This window comes from Notolepis coatsorum (genome assembly GCF_963971535.1).
Source record: "Notolepis coatsorum genome assembly, chromosome: 6".
Lineage (NCBI taxonomy): Eukaryota > Metazoa > Chordata > Actinopteri > Aulopiformes > Paralepididae > Notolepis > Notolepis coatsorum.
Window position 1 is genome coordinate 44,845,646 of NC_140170.1, and position 16,417 is coordinate 44,862,062.

The 16,417-nt window shown below is 46.4% G+C and overlaps 1 long non-coding RNA gene across 1 annotated transcript; it reads left to right on the forward strand.

Moving 5' to 3' along the window:
- The first annotated feature begins 5,588 nt into the window (after positions 1-5,588).
- Positions 5,589-15,821, forward strand: LOC311230940. Its single transcript, XR_014619840.1, has 3 exons — positions 5,589-5,680; positions 14,929-15,273; positions 15,544-15,821. It is a non-coding gene; the product is annotated as an uncharacterized lncRNA (long non-coding RNA).
- The last annotated feature ends 596 nt before the right edge of the window (positions 15,822-16,417 follow it).

Consider the following 16,417-nt stretch of genomic DNA (forward strand, 5'->3'; position numbering starts at 1 on the left):
ATTAAGCATCACACTCCCCCACCCCCCTACAAGGACCACAATGGAAATAAGCTCTGAGCTTTTTTGTGTTTCATCCTTGGCAGTATATCCTGACTGTGCTCTTCTGTCACATGTTTATTTTTTTATATTGTCAAATAAAGTCATTCATTCATTCATTCATTCATTCATTCATTGATTCACTCGTATACCAAAATTCATTTGAATTGAAAAATGTTGCAAATGTGATTAATTCTCAAATTAATTCGATTGACATTTTTAATCGAGTCCCACCACTAGAAATAATGGATGCAACAGTATTTTGCACCCCCCCCCCCCCACACACACACATATATATATAATACATATGACCTTTTTATTTTACCACTGTGAGTAGCATATTATGTTTGCTAGGAGGATTGGGTTTCTTCATTGAGTGCATATCCTTATCATTAGGGCCCAAATATCTTGTGTTTTATTATAAATAGGGGGGTTGGGTTTTGGGCTGAGTGAAGCCTGGTCTGGCTCTTGAGGGTGGTCTGCCTAGGTTTTGGGTGACCACCCTCCTCTCTTCTCTCTTCTCAGTCCTCAGAATAAACTGAGTCAGGGAGCAAAGATACAGTAGTAGTTAGTAACTTGGTCCCAAATCCAACTAGAGGGAGGAACTTTAAAAATATACTGGATTATACATGATTTAAGTTTTAGTTTGGGAAATAGTGACGTGGCCTCATGGCTCTGATAATTGCAGCATTAAGAGATGCATGCAAATTACGTTACATGCATGTTGTAGTGGAGGAGTGCACCTACTGTCTGACTGGGATTATAGTCAAGTCAAGAGTTTTATTTGTCACGGCATACAAGCATACAGTGAAATGCGGGTGGTCATGCCTGCAGCGATTGTGCAACAAGTAATAGGAATAAGACATAACAGGTATAATGTACATAAAGTTTACAAAAAGCATGGTAAAAGACATGCTAAGGTCCTGCGATAGTCCTGCGACAGTGGTGTGTGTGTCCCCTGCTGTGTTCTCCTAAAATCCACACAAGTACATTTACATTACATTTACATTTAGTCATTTAGCTGACGCTTTTATCCAAAGCGACTTACAAGTTCTGTACGACAAGCCATCAGGAAGAGCACAACTCTATCAGCTGAGTAACAATGTTCATCAAAGTGTTGAGTGCTACAGTGTAGGTTAGTTTATTAGGACAAGTGCATGACAGTATGGTTAGTTAGGGTTAGATTATTATTTTTTTTTTTTTCAGATAATGGTTGAAGAAGTGCGTCTTTAGTCGACGGCGAAAGATTGGACGTGTTTCGGCTGTCCTAACTGGGGTGGGTAGTTCATTCCACCATTGTGGGGCAAGGACTGAGAATAGGCGACTTCTCTTTGATGACCCTCCCGGAGCTTGGATAGGAGTAGGTCTGAGGCGGCCAGAAGATGCAGAGCGTAGGGGTCTTGAGGGTGTGTAGTTAGAGACCATTGACCGGAGGTAGGCGGGAGCAGTTCCCTTTGCCGCACGGTATGCTAGGTCGAGGGCCTTGAAGCGGATTCGTGCAGCAATGGGGAGCCAGTGCAGGTCCCTAAGAAGTGGGGTGACATGGGCCGACTTCGGTAGGTTTGAGATCAGGCGGGCCGCTGCGTTCTGAATGAGTTGAAGAGGCTTAGTGGCAGTGGCCGGGAGGCCAGCGAGCAGTGCGTTGCAGTAGTCGAGGCGGGAGATGACTGTTGATTGGACGAGGAGTTGGGTGGCTTCTTTTGTCAGGAAGGGGCGTATCCTTCTGACGTTGCTCAGGAGGAATCGGCAGGTTCTGGTTGTCGCTGCGATGTGAGCAGAGAAGTTCAACTGGTCGTCGAGGACAACACCAAGGTTCTTGGCGGTCGGGGACGCGGTCACAGCTGCATTCTCGACTGTGATGGAAAGGTCGGTCAGGGGGGAGGATTTGGCCGGCAGGTGGAGCAATTCTGTTTTGCTTAGGTTCAGTTTGAGGTGGTTGGTCGTCATCCAGGCGGAGATGTCGGACAGACAGGCCGAGATCCGCTCAGAGACGTGGATATCTGAGGGAGGGAAGGAGAGGAAGAGTTGAGTATCGTCGGCATAACAGTGGTAGGAGAAGCCATGAGACGTGATAATGTTACCCAGTGATTTAGTGTAGAGGGAGAAGAGAAGGGGTCCTAAAACCGAGCCCTGGGGGACACCCGTCCGCAGGGGGCGGGTGGCCGACAGGGTCCCTCTCCATGACACTTGGTAGGAGCGGTCATTGAGGTATGATGACAACCATGTCAGCGCAGAGCCAGCCACTCCCATTCCTGCGAGGGCCGCGAGGAGGATCTGGTGGTTGACTGTGTCGAAGGCTGCAGATAGATCTAGGAGAATCAGGACAGAGGAGAGGCCTTTCGCTTTTGCTAAGTGAAGTGCCTCTGTGACCGCAATGAGGGCTGTCTCTGTGGAGTGACCAGTCCTGAAGCCTGACTGATTAGGGTCTAGGAGGTCATTCTGTAAGAGATAAGCAGTAAGTTGGTTGGATACAGCACGTTCAAGTGTTTTAGAAAGGAAGGAGAGAAGAGAGACAGGACGGTAGTTGCCTATGACGGTAGGGTTCAGGGATGGTTTTTTTATGAGGGGCGTGACTCTGGCTTGTTTTAGGGAGGTGGGGACCACCTCCGAGTTGAGTGAGGAGTTGATGGTTGCAGTTAGGAATGGGAGGATGTCTGGTGCTATGGTCTGGAGGAGTGGGGAAGGTAGCCGGTCCAGCTGGCATGTAGTCGGACGGTTCGACGTTACCAGTGTCAGGGTCTCGGCTTCTGTAATGGGAGAGAAAGATGACAGAGTGAAGGATGAGGTTCTCGATTCAGCATTTGGAATGGGTGGGGGTTGGGAGAAGGAGCTGCGGATGTTCTCCACTTTTTCCTCAAAGAAGATCGCAAAGTCTTCGGCAGAGAAAGATGAGGGAGGGGGGGGTGGTCTAACTCCAGGGTAGATGGCAAATAAGCTAATTTCCCAAAATGTTGGAGTTTTCCTTTAAAATGGTCGAACTATTCCTTTAAAAATTCCACAGCACACTACATTGAAACAGAGCCTTGTCTCTTAACATTACCAGCCCTACTGTCTAATGTCTGAGTGAGGTAATTTCAGGAAGTTTAGTTCAGGTCATTATTCAACCCCAGAGTACACAGTGTCTCTCTCCATATTGTTTCTCTGTCCCATTGATCTGCTGCATCATGGCCCTGGTAACAAAGTAAATAATAATATAATAATAATAATAATAATAATAATAATAATAATAATAATAATAATAATAATAATAATAATAATAATAATAATAATAATAATAATAATAATAATAATAATAATAATAATAATAATAATAATAATAATAATAATAATAATAATAATAATAATAATAATAATAATAATAATAATAATAATAATAATAATAATAATAATAATAATAATAATAATAATAATAATAATAATAATAATAATAATAATCATAATAATAATAATAATAATAATAATAATAATAATAATAATAATAATAATAATAATAATAATAATAATAATAATAATAATAATATGTGACCGTTTGAATTTTAGTGTTTACTAGTATAATAGCTGCCAGGAAATACACTTGGGCCCAAAACATTTCCCTAGCAACTGAATTATTCTGAAAATTATTGACTAGAAGCAGACCAATAGAGGCCTGCACGGAATGTTTGTGTAGTCTTTCAACATGGCTACCTGTAACATAGCAACCATTGTTTTGTACATGGGAATGGAAGAGGTTGCTATGTGCAAAACCATGTGCTATCTGTTGATATGAGGAAATATATCAACAAAAACATAATCATTGGGTGTCAGCCACTCCCATTCCCACCAGATCCTCCTTGCGGCCCTCGCAGGAATGGGAGTGGCTGGCTCTGCGCTAACATGGCTGTCATCATACCTCAATGACCGCTCCTACCAAGTGTCATGGAGAGGGACCCTGTCGGCCACCCGCCCCCTGCGGACGGGTGTCCCCCAGGGCTCGGTTTTAGGACCCCTTCTCTTCTCCCTCTACACTAAATCACTGGGTAACATTATCACGTCTCATGGCTTCTCCTACCATTGTTATGCCGACGATACTCAACTCTTCCTCTCCTTCCCTCCCTCAGATATCCACGTCTCTGAGCGGATCTCGGCCTGTCTGTCCGACATCTCCGCCTGGATGACGACCAACCACCTCAAACTGAACCTAAGCAAAACAGAATTGCTCCACCTGCCAGCCAAATCCTCCCCCCTAACCGACCTTTCAATCACAGTCGAGAATGCAGCTGTGACTGCGTCCCCGACCGCCAAGAACCTTGGTGTTGTCCTCGACGACCAGTTGAACTTCTCTGCTCACATCGCAGCAACGACCAGAACCTGCCGATTCCTCCTGAGCAACGTCAGAAGGATCCGCCCCTTCCTGACAAAAGAAGCCACCCAACTCCTCGTCCAATCAACAGTCATCTCCCGCCTCGACTACTGCAATGCACTGCTCGCTGGCCTCCCGGCCACTGCCACTAAGCCTCTTCAACTCATTCAGAACACAGCGGCCCGCCTGATCTCAAACCTACCGAAGTCGGCCCATGTCACCCCACTTCTTAGGGACCTGCACTGGCTCCCCATTGCTGGACGAATCCGCTTCAAGGCCCTCGACCTAGCATACCGTGCGGCAAATGGAACCGCTCCCGCCTACCTCCGGTCAATGGTCTCTAACTACACACCCTCAAGACTCCTACGCTCTGCATCTTCTGGCCGCCTCAGACCTACTCCTATCCAAGTTCCGGGAGGGTCATCAAGGAGAAGCCGCCTATTCTCAGTCCTTGCCCCACAATGGTGGAATGAACTACCCACCCCAGTTAGGACAGCCGAATCACGTCCAATCTTTCGCCGTCGACTAAAGACGCACTTCTTCAACCATTATCTGAATAAAAAAATATATATATATATATAAAAAAAAAATCTAACCCTAACTAACCGTACTGTCATGCACTTGTCCTAATAAACTAACCTACACTGTAACACGCAACACTTTGATGAACATTGTTGCTCAGCTGATAGAGTTGTGCCCTTCTTGATGACTTGTCGTACAGAACTTGTACCCATTCTGCAATCTGTTAATAAAGTTTTCAATCGATCAATCAATCAATCAATCAATCAATCAATAAATCAATATCATGCCTTTCCAGTGTTTTACCCACTCTACCACTGCACAGAAATTAGGCATATTTTTAAAGCGGTTTACCAATGGTTACAAGCAGCCATACTGGAAAAAAGATAACTACAAACATTCAGACCTTCTATTGGACACAGGAAAACATAATTGTTGGTTATTTGTGATTATCTATACACCCAATTCAAAGTTATTTTCATTCTAACTAATTTGGCCACGGATGTCCGGATTTGGTAGAGTTTTATAAGGCACTTTGGGCAGAGCTGTTTTGCAGGCTGTGACGTACAGTACAGGCATAGAGACCGCTCTGCGTCGGAGTGTGAACAGGAAGCAGAGACAGGCAATACAGTAAGTATTGCTCCTAACTCATGTCATCTTTTCTTCCCTTGTTACAGCTCTGCTGTCCTCAGCCCTGCTGAAGCCATGTCATTGTACCCGAGGAGCTTGACTGAGACTGAAGGATGTTTAGGCTCTGTGTGGCCCTGAGTTTTCTCCTCAGAGCGTGTAAGTAGTTTTTTTTCTTCAGAGTGCAATCTTTTTATAAAAACATGTTTGTATTATTTAGTTTTCTTGTTTTCTTTACATTGTGGAACTAGGACAAATTCCTGGTCCAAAATGTATCAATGGAAACAGCGAGTCCATTTACACACACATACACACACATACACATACACATACACAGACATTGGGCCTATGGTGTTTCGTAAGCACAGATAGGCTTATAGTCAACAAATGTATAAAAAATATTAGATTATAGAATACTGGTGTTGTTTGGAGTTGGTGGGATACACATAATAAATCATTCCAAAACATTAAGCTGCGGTAACCGATAGAAAAATAAATGCTCAACGAAATGTATGGATATTGAGAGGAATATTGACCTAGCAGGAAGGAAGTTTACAGGGGCTAGAGAAGTAGAATGGAAAATAAGTCCATATTAAAACATGTTAATAAAGAATTCTAAATGTACTTACATAGGTTTTCGTCTGATGGGTTTCATTGTGGTACAGTTCAGCTCAGGGCTGGCTCTTGACCAGTTGGCTGCCCTGGGCAGGATTTTATCTGTTGCCCCCTTGCATCACAGTTTATTCTGTTCCATACGGTAAAGGGAGAGAAGAAGACGAAGAAGTTGTTTGTTTGGAGAATTTCTCACTCGCCGTCCAAATGAATGAGCCATTGTAAAACACTCATTTTCCATGGGATTGTTATAAATGTTGGACCTGTACTATAGATAAGACTTCAGTATTTCGAAATAACTAGTAGTATTAGTATATAAAAAATAAAATAAAAATTATTTTGGCGCCCTTAGCATTTGCCTACTGCCTATGCCTAGAACCGGCCCTGGTTGAGCTATAGTACAATCCTTTAGATAATCAACACTTGGTATTGAATGGGGTAAGGGTAAAGGGTAAAAGCTTCACTGACATAGGTTATTCTAACTTTCAAGTGATTACCTTGCAACCCATTTTATTTGAGTGGTGGAAAGTATTTTTTACACAAGTAATGTACATAAGTACCATTTCGAGGTACTTGTACTTTACTTGAGTGTTTTCATTTAAGGGCACTTTGTACTTTTACTCCATTACATTTCAAAGGAAATATTGTCTTTTTTTTTATTTGATTACATTTATCTGAGCCCATCAGTTACTCATTACTTTGAAGAAAAAGGTTTAGCATAGAAGATATGGCAAAAAATAAATGGAGGATAATGTACTTTAACATTTGAAGCGAACAGAGTGTAATCAGAGCAGCATAACTGGACCACATACCACTTTAATATACCTTTTAGAGGTAAATGGATCGAGGGTTGAACACTCCCAAACATTGGAATACACACATCTTATATAGAATGTGTACTTTTACTTTTGATACTTTATTGTATGTTGTGAAGGATCAGATTAAACCGAATATATATATTTATTTATGGATATATATTTAATAGTATTTGTATATCGTTTGATATCCCTTGTATATTCCTTGTACATATACACTGAATATCCCTTTAGTCTACTAACAGCCCATAATAGTTTCATTCTCTCATTGGACAAGAACCTGGCGCCAGCAGCCAAGCCCCTTGGTTCAAGTTCAATCGTGCCGACGAACATGTCGTTACTAGCCCGGTTCCGCGTAGGAATACGTCTGCCGAAATACGAATGGTACTATATGGTACTATATGGCGCAAGTAAAGTAGAACTTTCTTTTTAGTCCCTTAGCCCTTAGTTCTTTACCCTCCAACCTAGTGGCAAGACGTTAAGCCTCACCCACGATACACGTGTGGTGCAGTATGGTCAACTTGGCCTCAGAATGGCATTGAGACATCGTGTGGATTAATAGTTGAATTGTCATAGTTTGGCACTATACCGTCGAGTGGGACGTATTTCTATTAAGTTAATAATAGTCTATTATGTATGGTGCATCGTTCGGTTAGAGTTATAAAGTGAGCAGTACCCCCATCGTTTCCTCGCGTTATCTAGAGTCTTAACCAGGCTGGGCAGACCACGTGTGGTGCTTTCATCCGAGGAGTTCTGGGCCAGGACGAGTGGACCTGCACATTGGATTACCTTACCCGGACGACGGCGAGCCCTACACGGCTTGGATTATCTACTTGCTTTGGGTGCTTTGATTTATGCCATGGATAACAGCCAACACTGGTAAGTGTTGGAACTACCCCCCGAGAGGAGTCCAGGTGAGACGGCGCTCTACCCCGAGTGAGGTCGCCTCACGTCTCTTCGTTGTGGACCGGCAGCTACCGTCTACAAGAGGGCCCAGCTGTATTCATCTGTGGACCGAGGTTCTGTGGGCACCGTGTTCAGCACTCTGAATTCTCCCAAGAAATCGTCAGATGGGATATCGCCGGCGGCTCTCCTAACCCCCCCCCCCCCTCTACTGACTTACAACCAGCGGGACCCCCCTTTAGTGTATCCAGCTATAATCATTTAAGTACCATCGCCATAGTTCCCTAAAGAACCAGGTTGCATACTTGCTCCCTGCGTAACCAGAGATTGGACATTCAATGTTGATTTGCCTACGAATACTCATTTGCCTTACAAGTGCATTCAAATCATAAATGTCATTAAGTGAACGTTGTATATACCCTTTGCTATATAAAATATTCGATTTATACATTTGTGTGGACTTCGTTTCATGGTGGGAAAGTGTTCATCATATCTATATCATGTACTGTGTGGCCAGTAGTTAAAGTACATAATCGGTAGTGGTTTAATGATACCATACTTATCAATACAGTCAGGGAATTGTACCCCTCAGTTACAATTGGTCCTTCGAGCCGGAGGGTAACTAGTGTAATATTAATATAGTGTTATTAATATTGAAATGGCCTATGATGAACACTCCACGAAACGGTCCTCCTAACGTAGAACGCCTGCGGCGCAGACGACAGCCACCTCCGTACTTAGAGGATTACGCTGTCAGTCAACTACCTAGCCTTCTACAGACGGTAAACGCGGTAAAAGTAGAAAGTAAAATTATGTCTGACCTTAACGACCAGGTTACCCCGACCACAGAGGCCCTAGTGGGTTCTAATGTAACTGACCAAGCTCACGGTGGGGACCAGGAGGGAGCTGACATGCCTTTACCCCCCGCCAATACCGAAGAAGTAGTCCCCGACCAGCCCCGGGAGGAAGACAACCCTACAGAGAGAGAACTCTGCACGGAAGAAGAGGAGGAGAGCGCCGAGGAAATAGAGCTCCGGGACTCCCCAACGAGTACCGCCAGGAGCGGCTCACCTCTACAACCGTCTTCCCCCAGCGAAGCGGAGAGGATGCTATCACAGGCGTTCCTCGCCAGCCTGACAGCCTCTACCGAACGCGATCGACTTCAGGGTGAACGCGATCGACTTCAGGGTGAACGCGATCGACTCCAAGCACAGACGCTTAGCGAGCGCGAACAACTCCAAGCGCAGCAACGGAGCGAAGAAGAGCGCATACGCCTGGAGATGAGACGCCTTCAGACGGAAGAGAATATGGCAAGAGACCGGGCCGACGCCCAGCGCGCCGCTGCCGGTGCCCAAAGAGAAGCAGATCTCACCAAGCGCGAAGCCGAGCGCGACAGACTACAAGCGCAGCTAATGGAGCAGCTGATCCTCAAGGCAACACCCTCTCCCTCCGCCAGGGGTTCAAGGAACTCGTCGAGACAACAGTCAAGGGCAGCGTCTCCTAACCGAGCAAGCGACCCTGAACTTGACCAACAGACCAAGCCTATACCCCCCACAGACCCCCTTCCCAGACCGGTCCAAGCGAGACCCAGCTACAAGGAAGGAGCGGCATACACTGCGGAGAAGCTAAATAAACGACTACAGGATCTAGAGGACCTGATAGAAGAGGAAGAGGGAGAGGAGGAGAACCAAGCCCGACGACAGCACAGTACTCCACCGGACCAGGAGGTCCAGTACAGCCCAGGCTATACCCCCGCGGCGCTGCGCTACAGACCCCCGACTCTATTCACGGGTGAGCACGACGCACGACCAGCCCCGAGGAATAGCACCTGGACCAGCGGGCCATGGTACCCTGCCGGTACCAGCCCACAAAGAGGCGCAAGAGGAGACTCGCCTAGGAGGTCTCTCCCCCAACGCTCGCCGATGTATCAGCCATCCACGGCGTCATACATTGCCACACCGACGTTTCCAGACTTCACCTATGAGAATCGAGCACAGTACACGGAGCTCCGGATGTGCTTAGAGACAATGATGGTGGATGTCGCTGATGAACGCCACAAGTATGCAATATTACTGAAGCACCTGAAAGTACCGCGAGCGCACAATATAGCGCTAGCCTATGCCACCTCTACGACCCCATACACCGCGGCTCTAGCAGCGCTGGACCAGAGATATGGACGTATATGGGATTACGTAATCCAAGAGATAAGGCATATTGATCGCCTACCCCCAGCAACAGACAATCGCTCATTAGACGACCTGTCTATAAAAGTGCAGTCCCTGGTAGGGATGCTGGGAGCGCAACGGGAAAAGGGTATGCACGAGCTATACGCCAACTCTAACGTCGAGAGGATTTTAGAGAAGCTGCCACCCGCCAGACAAGATCGCTTCAGGCGGCAGAGAGACCACCGTGATCCTAACGGTCCCGAACCATCCCTCCTCGATCTAGCCGACTTCCTGGCGAGAGAAGTCAGCAGCCTACGACTGGATACGTTCGGGCGGAGCACACCAAGCTCCAGAGAGGGACCCAGGAGAATAAACGATGGAAGAAGATCGGTGACCGTCATGCACCAATCAGAATCAGTACCGAGCAGTAAGAACCACAGTACCCCCTCGAGAAAAGAGAAGTGGAAGATGGTGTGCCCGTACTGCGAGAAGGAACACTGGCTGTCGCAATGTGACCTGTTCACAAAGATGAATGCAGAAGAAGTGAGTCAATGGATAAAGTCCAACAGGCGCTGTTACCGATGTGCGCGCAGTCACATGGCAGCCGAGTGCCGCCTAAAGAAGAGGTGCAGTCGGTGTGACGGAGCCCACCTAGATGTCCTACACGACAGTAACAGAAGAAAGCCTGCACCTGCACCATCGAGCAGCACCAAGGCAAGTGTCATGTACATTGACCCCGCCAGCAGCAGCGGCGCCCAAGTGCTCTTAAAGGTAGTCCGTGTAACATTGAGCTACCAAGATAAAGTCATGGACACTTACGCTGTCCTTGATGACGGGTCAGAGAAGACCCTTCTGCTCGCGTCCGCTGCGGCCCAGCTGGGACTGCGGGGGAGCGAGAACCAAATGACGATTCGGACAATAAGAAGAGATTTAAAGACGATAAAGGGCGAGAATGTCTCCTTCACTATCGCAGCAAGCGGGCAGCCAGAGCGACGGTATAGGATTACAAATGCTTTCACCAGCCAAGAAATAGGACTATCACAGTACACCTACCCCATCGCCAAACTGATGGATAAATATGTGCACCTGCGTCAACTACCTATCCCGCTCATAGACAGCGCCACCCCGACCCTGCTGATAGGCTCCGACCATGCAGACCTCATAGTCCCGATAGACCGGGTCCATACAGGACCCCGAGGCTGTCCTGCAGCAGTCGAGACCCGCTTAGGATGGACACTACAAGGCCCCCTCGCTAAATCTCTCAACCGAACAGCAGCCACTAGCTGCCTCCACTCCAGAGCGACAGAAGGAGACACCACACTCCTGCAGCATGTCGAGAAGAAAATTGACTGGCGACGTCGTGCGCTGCTCCGCGCCTCCCTGATCAAAGACGGCTTTGATCTCCGGCAGCGGGCCAGCAGCGACCCCCCAGTATTGCGCAACCTCAACCCAGAGGTCGCAGAGGACCCAGCAGCAGATGAAGAGGTCCGACACAGTGTGAAGAACAGTTTCTACGTGGACAACTGTTTACAAAGCGTTTCGACTCAAGAAGAAGCCGAGGTTCTCCTACTCAAGCTACGCGCCTCCCTGATCAAAGGCGGCTTTGATCTCAGGCAGTGGGCCAGCAGCGACCCGCACGTATTGCGCAGCCTCTCCCCCGCGGACAAGGCTGCCAGCAGCGAGACCTGGATGGCGACAATCCCAGGAGAAGCCCAAGAAATGACACTAGGACTAGTCTGGCGCTTCAAAACAGACTCGCTCCACTATAGACACAAACCCCTGACCACGGAGCAGGGAAGGTCGACGGCGATACCGACCACCAGACGGAGTGTGTACAGAACACTCGCCAGACAATATGACCCGTTGGGATGTATTCTACCTTACACCACCAGGGCAAAGATGATTGTACGAGCACTATGGGACAAGGACCAGGGCTGGGACGACCCAATACCCGTACCCCTTGCCTCCACATGGAGAGAGTGGGAGACGGAACTCCGCTCACTCCCAGGCGTCAATATACGCCGCAGCTACTTCCCACCCACAGTGAGGCCAGAGACATGCAAGATGGATCTACACGTCTTCAGCGACGCCTCCGAAGAGAGAGTCTTCGCGGAGATCAGACGTCGCTATTGGATACTTCAAGGAAGAGAAGCAGTGCGACGCTTCCAGCGAACCTGTCTAGACTGCCGAAAGTGGCGCGCGCAGCCCAGCATACCCCGGATGGCTGACCTACCTCCCTGTCGCCTCCGACTCGGCGACAAGCCATTCCACTCCACAGGCATGGACTGTTTTGGCCCGTTGTATATAAAGAAAGGAAGAGGAACCGAGAAGCGGTGGGGTATTGTATTCAAATGCATGACCACCAGAGCGATACATATCGAACTCCTTCCGACCATGAGCACAGACTCATTCCTTATGGCCTTCCGAAGATTCACATCACGGAAAGGAAAACCGTCTACATTGTTGTCTGATCACGGGACAAACTTCAAAGGCGGAGAAAGAGAGCTGAGAGAGAGCTTCCAAGCTATGGGCCCAGAACTTAAGACCCACCTCGCTCCATCCCAGATTGACTTCCAGTTTAATCCCCCGAACGCACCCCACTTCGGTGGAACCTGGGAACGAGAAGTACGTTCTATAAAGACAGCCCTGTACGCCGTGCTTGGGGCCCAGACTGTGGCGGAAGAAGTCCTAATGACAGTCCTCACGGAGATCGAGGGAGTATTGAACTCCAAGCCCCTCGGTTACGTCTCAAGTGATGTAGCAGATGTCGACCCAGTCACCCCCAACACACTCTTGATGGGGCGGCTGGACCCCGCGCTACCCCAGACAATGTACAGGCCTGAAGAAGCGAACGGCCGAAGAATGTGGAGGTACAGTCAAGTACTAGCTGACAAGTTTTGGAACAGCTTTCTACTCCACTACCTACCGTCTCTACAGACCCGCCAGAAGTGGGTAAAAGAGAGAGACAATTTGACAGAAGGAACAGTCGTCATGATTATCGACCAGTCACTACCCAGAGCTATGTGGCCGGCTGGCCGCGTAAGCAAAGTGATCACCGGTGCCGATGGAAAGGTCCGAGCAGCTGAGGTGCGCGTCCAAGGGCGAACTTACACACAACCCGTGGCGAGGCTAATAGAACTGCCCAGACTCCCAGACACTATCGATGACGACCATGACCCCATGACTTTGTGAGTTGACTGACCCTTACAGCGGACCTTGAGTGGTAGACAGTGCGGTTAATCTGTCTCTGCTTAGCTAATTAGGTGGGACTAATTAGGGGGCGGCTGTTGTGAAGGATCAGATTAAACCGAATATATATATTTATTTATGGATATATATTTAATAGTATTTGTATATCGTTTGATATCCCTTGTATATTCCTTGTACATATACACTGAATATCCCTTTAGTCTACTAACAGCCCATAATAGTTTCATTCTCTCATTGGACAAGAACCTGGCGCCAGCAGCCAAGCCCCTTGGTTCAAGTTCAATCGTGCCGACGAACATGTCGTTACTAGCCCGGTTCCGCGTAGGAATACGTCTGCCGAAATACGAATGGTACTATTTGTTCACAGCGCATATATATATGGCGCAAGTAAAGTAGAACTTTCTTTTTAGTCCCTTAGCCCTTAGTTCTTTACCCTCCAACCTAGTGGCAAGACGTTAAGCCTCACCCACGATACACGTGTGGTGCAGTATGGTCAACTTGGCCTCAGAATGGCATTGAGACATCGTGTGGATTAATAGTTGAATTGTCATAGTTTGGCACTATACCGTCGAGTGGGACGTATTTCTATTAAGTTAATAATAGTCTATTATGTATGGTGCATCGTTCGGTTAGAGTTATAAAGTGAGCAGTACCCCCATCGTTTCCTCGCGTTATCTAGAGTCTTAACCAGGCTGGGCAGACCACGTGTGGTGCTTTCATCCGAGGAGTTCTGGGCCAGGACGAGTGGACCTGCACATTGGATTACCTTACCCGGACGACGGCGAGCCCTACACGGCTTGGATTATCTACTTGCTTTGGGTGCTTTGATTTATGCCATGGATAACAGCCAACACTGGTAAGTGTTGGAACTACCCCCCGAGAGGAGTCCAGGTGAGACGGCGCTCTACCCCGAGTGAGGTCGCCTCACGTCTCTTCGTTGTGGACCGGCAGCTACCGTCTACAAGAGGGCCCAGCTGTATTCATCTGTGGACCGAGGTTCTGTGGGCACCGTGTTCAGCACTCTGAATTCTCCCAAGAAATCGTTGGCCAGATGGGATATCGCCGGCGGCTCTCCTAACCCCCCCCCCCCTCTACTGACTTACAACCAGCGGGACCCCCCTTTAGTGTATCCAGCTATAATCATTTAAGTACCATCGCTATAGTTCCCTAAAGAACCAGGTTGCATACTTGCTCCCTGCGTAACCAGAGATTGGACATTCAATGTTGATTTGCCTACGAATACTCATTTGCCTTACAAGTGCATTCAAATCATAAATGTCATTAAGTGAACGTTGTATATACCCTTTGCTATATAAAATATTCGATTTATACATTTGTGTGGACTTCGTTTCATGGTGGGAAAGTGTTCATCATATCTATATCATGTACTGTGTGGCCAGTAGTTAAAGTACATAATCGGTAGTGGTTTAATGATACCATACTTATCAATACAGTCAGGGAATTGTACCCCTCAGTTACATTGTACATTCAATATGAAATGCTTATATACTTCTTCTACTTCAGTAGAACGTTGAATGGAGGACATTTACTTTTACCTAAGTACTATTTTATCTGGTTATTTCTAGGAACTGTGTACTTCTTTCACCAGTGGCTGAACCAAATAAAATGTGGTTCAAATTCATGTTCGTTGAACGTCTCATATAGGAACATGTACACAATTTGTCTTAATTCTGTATTTCAGGTAACGCACATATCCAGGAGGATACCAAGCCAAGTCTTCTCTTCGCTAACCTTGGAGATAATGTGACTCTGAGATGCTTCTATTTATCTACCACCTCTTACCTCTTGTGGTACAAGCAAATTCCCGGGGAGAAGCCTCAACTGATCTCACATTACTACAAGCATCTGCCCAATGAGTTTAATGATCAATTTATAAATGACCCCCGCTTTTCAGTGGGAACTGGGGAAGGGTATTATCATCTGAAGATCTCTAATACTCAGAAGTCTGATTCGGCTATGTACTACTGTGGAGAAGCTCATGTTAATGTCGTCGAATTTGGCCGTGGAACATTTCTTATTTTCAAAGGTATGAGACATTTCTCGCTTTCAAATTTTATTGTATGTACATATTTGTCAATTGCATTGATGTATCTCTTGCTTTTGAGTGATTCAAAACTTGATATTTCTCAACAAAGGTTTGGATGAAATTGCCGCAGAAATGCTTTGAAATTACCCCAAAAATAGGTTCACTGAGCAAGAAATGGCTCAAAGAGGAACAAATTACTTTCTTACATTGTGTCACTAACTGGTAGTTCTGTTCTCGTCTGTTCTGTTCTCATCCCCACATCATTTGGAGATGTGAGTGATCAGTCTGAGAGGAGCTTGGAGTGTCAGAATGTCTACAAGAAGAACATCGGCTCCTCTGACGTTGGGACTTACTACTATGCCGTTGCCCTGTGTGTGGAGACACCGTTTGGAAATGGAACAGAGCTGGAGATCAGGGACAGTGACTTAGCTGCCCAGATAAGAATCCTGGTCCATCTCTCCCTGCTCAGAGCTGGAGTTCTCCTCTGCTGTCTTCTCATCTTCAGCATCATTTATATGATGAGAAAGTAGACCTGCAGTATTCACAATGTCAGGGGAGAGATGTTACAAAAATAAACCATTTTAATAAACCATGATTATTTTCTCATTGTTGTTTATATACATAATTTCTCTGGCCTATATAATGTCATGATACTGACCTCTGACTCTGACATATATGAAGAAATTCTTTATGTCCCCATATTATACAAATATCTCTCATAATAGTGTCAACATTAGCAAACCATGCTTTGTAGTCGGCACTATGTTTTTTGTAGTTACAGCAATCTCGTCCCCCTCTTGTAAACCAAGCAAAATAACACCATGGTGCTGTTTGATCGTGAACAATTGTGGACCTTTAACAGGAGGGGGCAGCTAGGGGAGGGGGATCAGGGGAACATCGTAACAACAAAGTAAAAAAAGAAAAGAAAAGAGGGAAATCAGGCAGAGTCAATTATAAATTTGGTGAAGAGGTGAGTTTTGAATTGGGATTTGAAAGAGTTGGTTTAATTGGTGGTCATCACTCAATATTAAGGGGAACATGTAAAGAATTATGTAATTTAGAAAAGCTACAGGCTACATGGCTACCAGTCCTTCTTACTGTAATAGCTGGTAGCAATGAGAAATATACAAATTCTTCATATGTG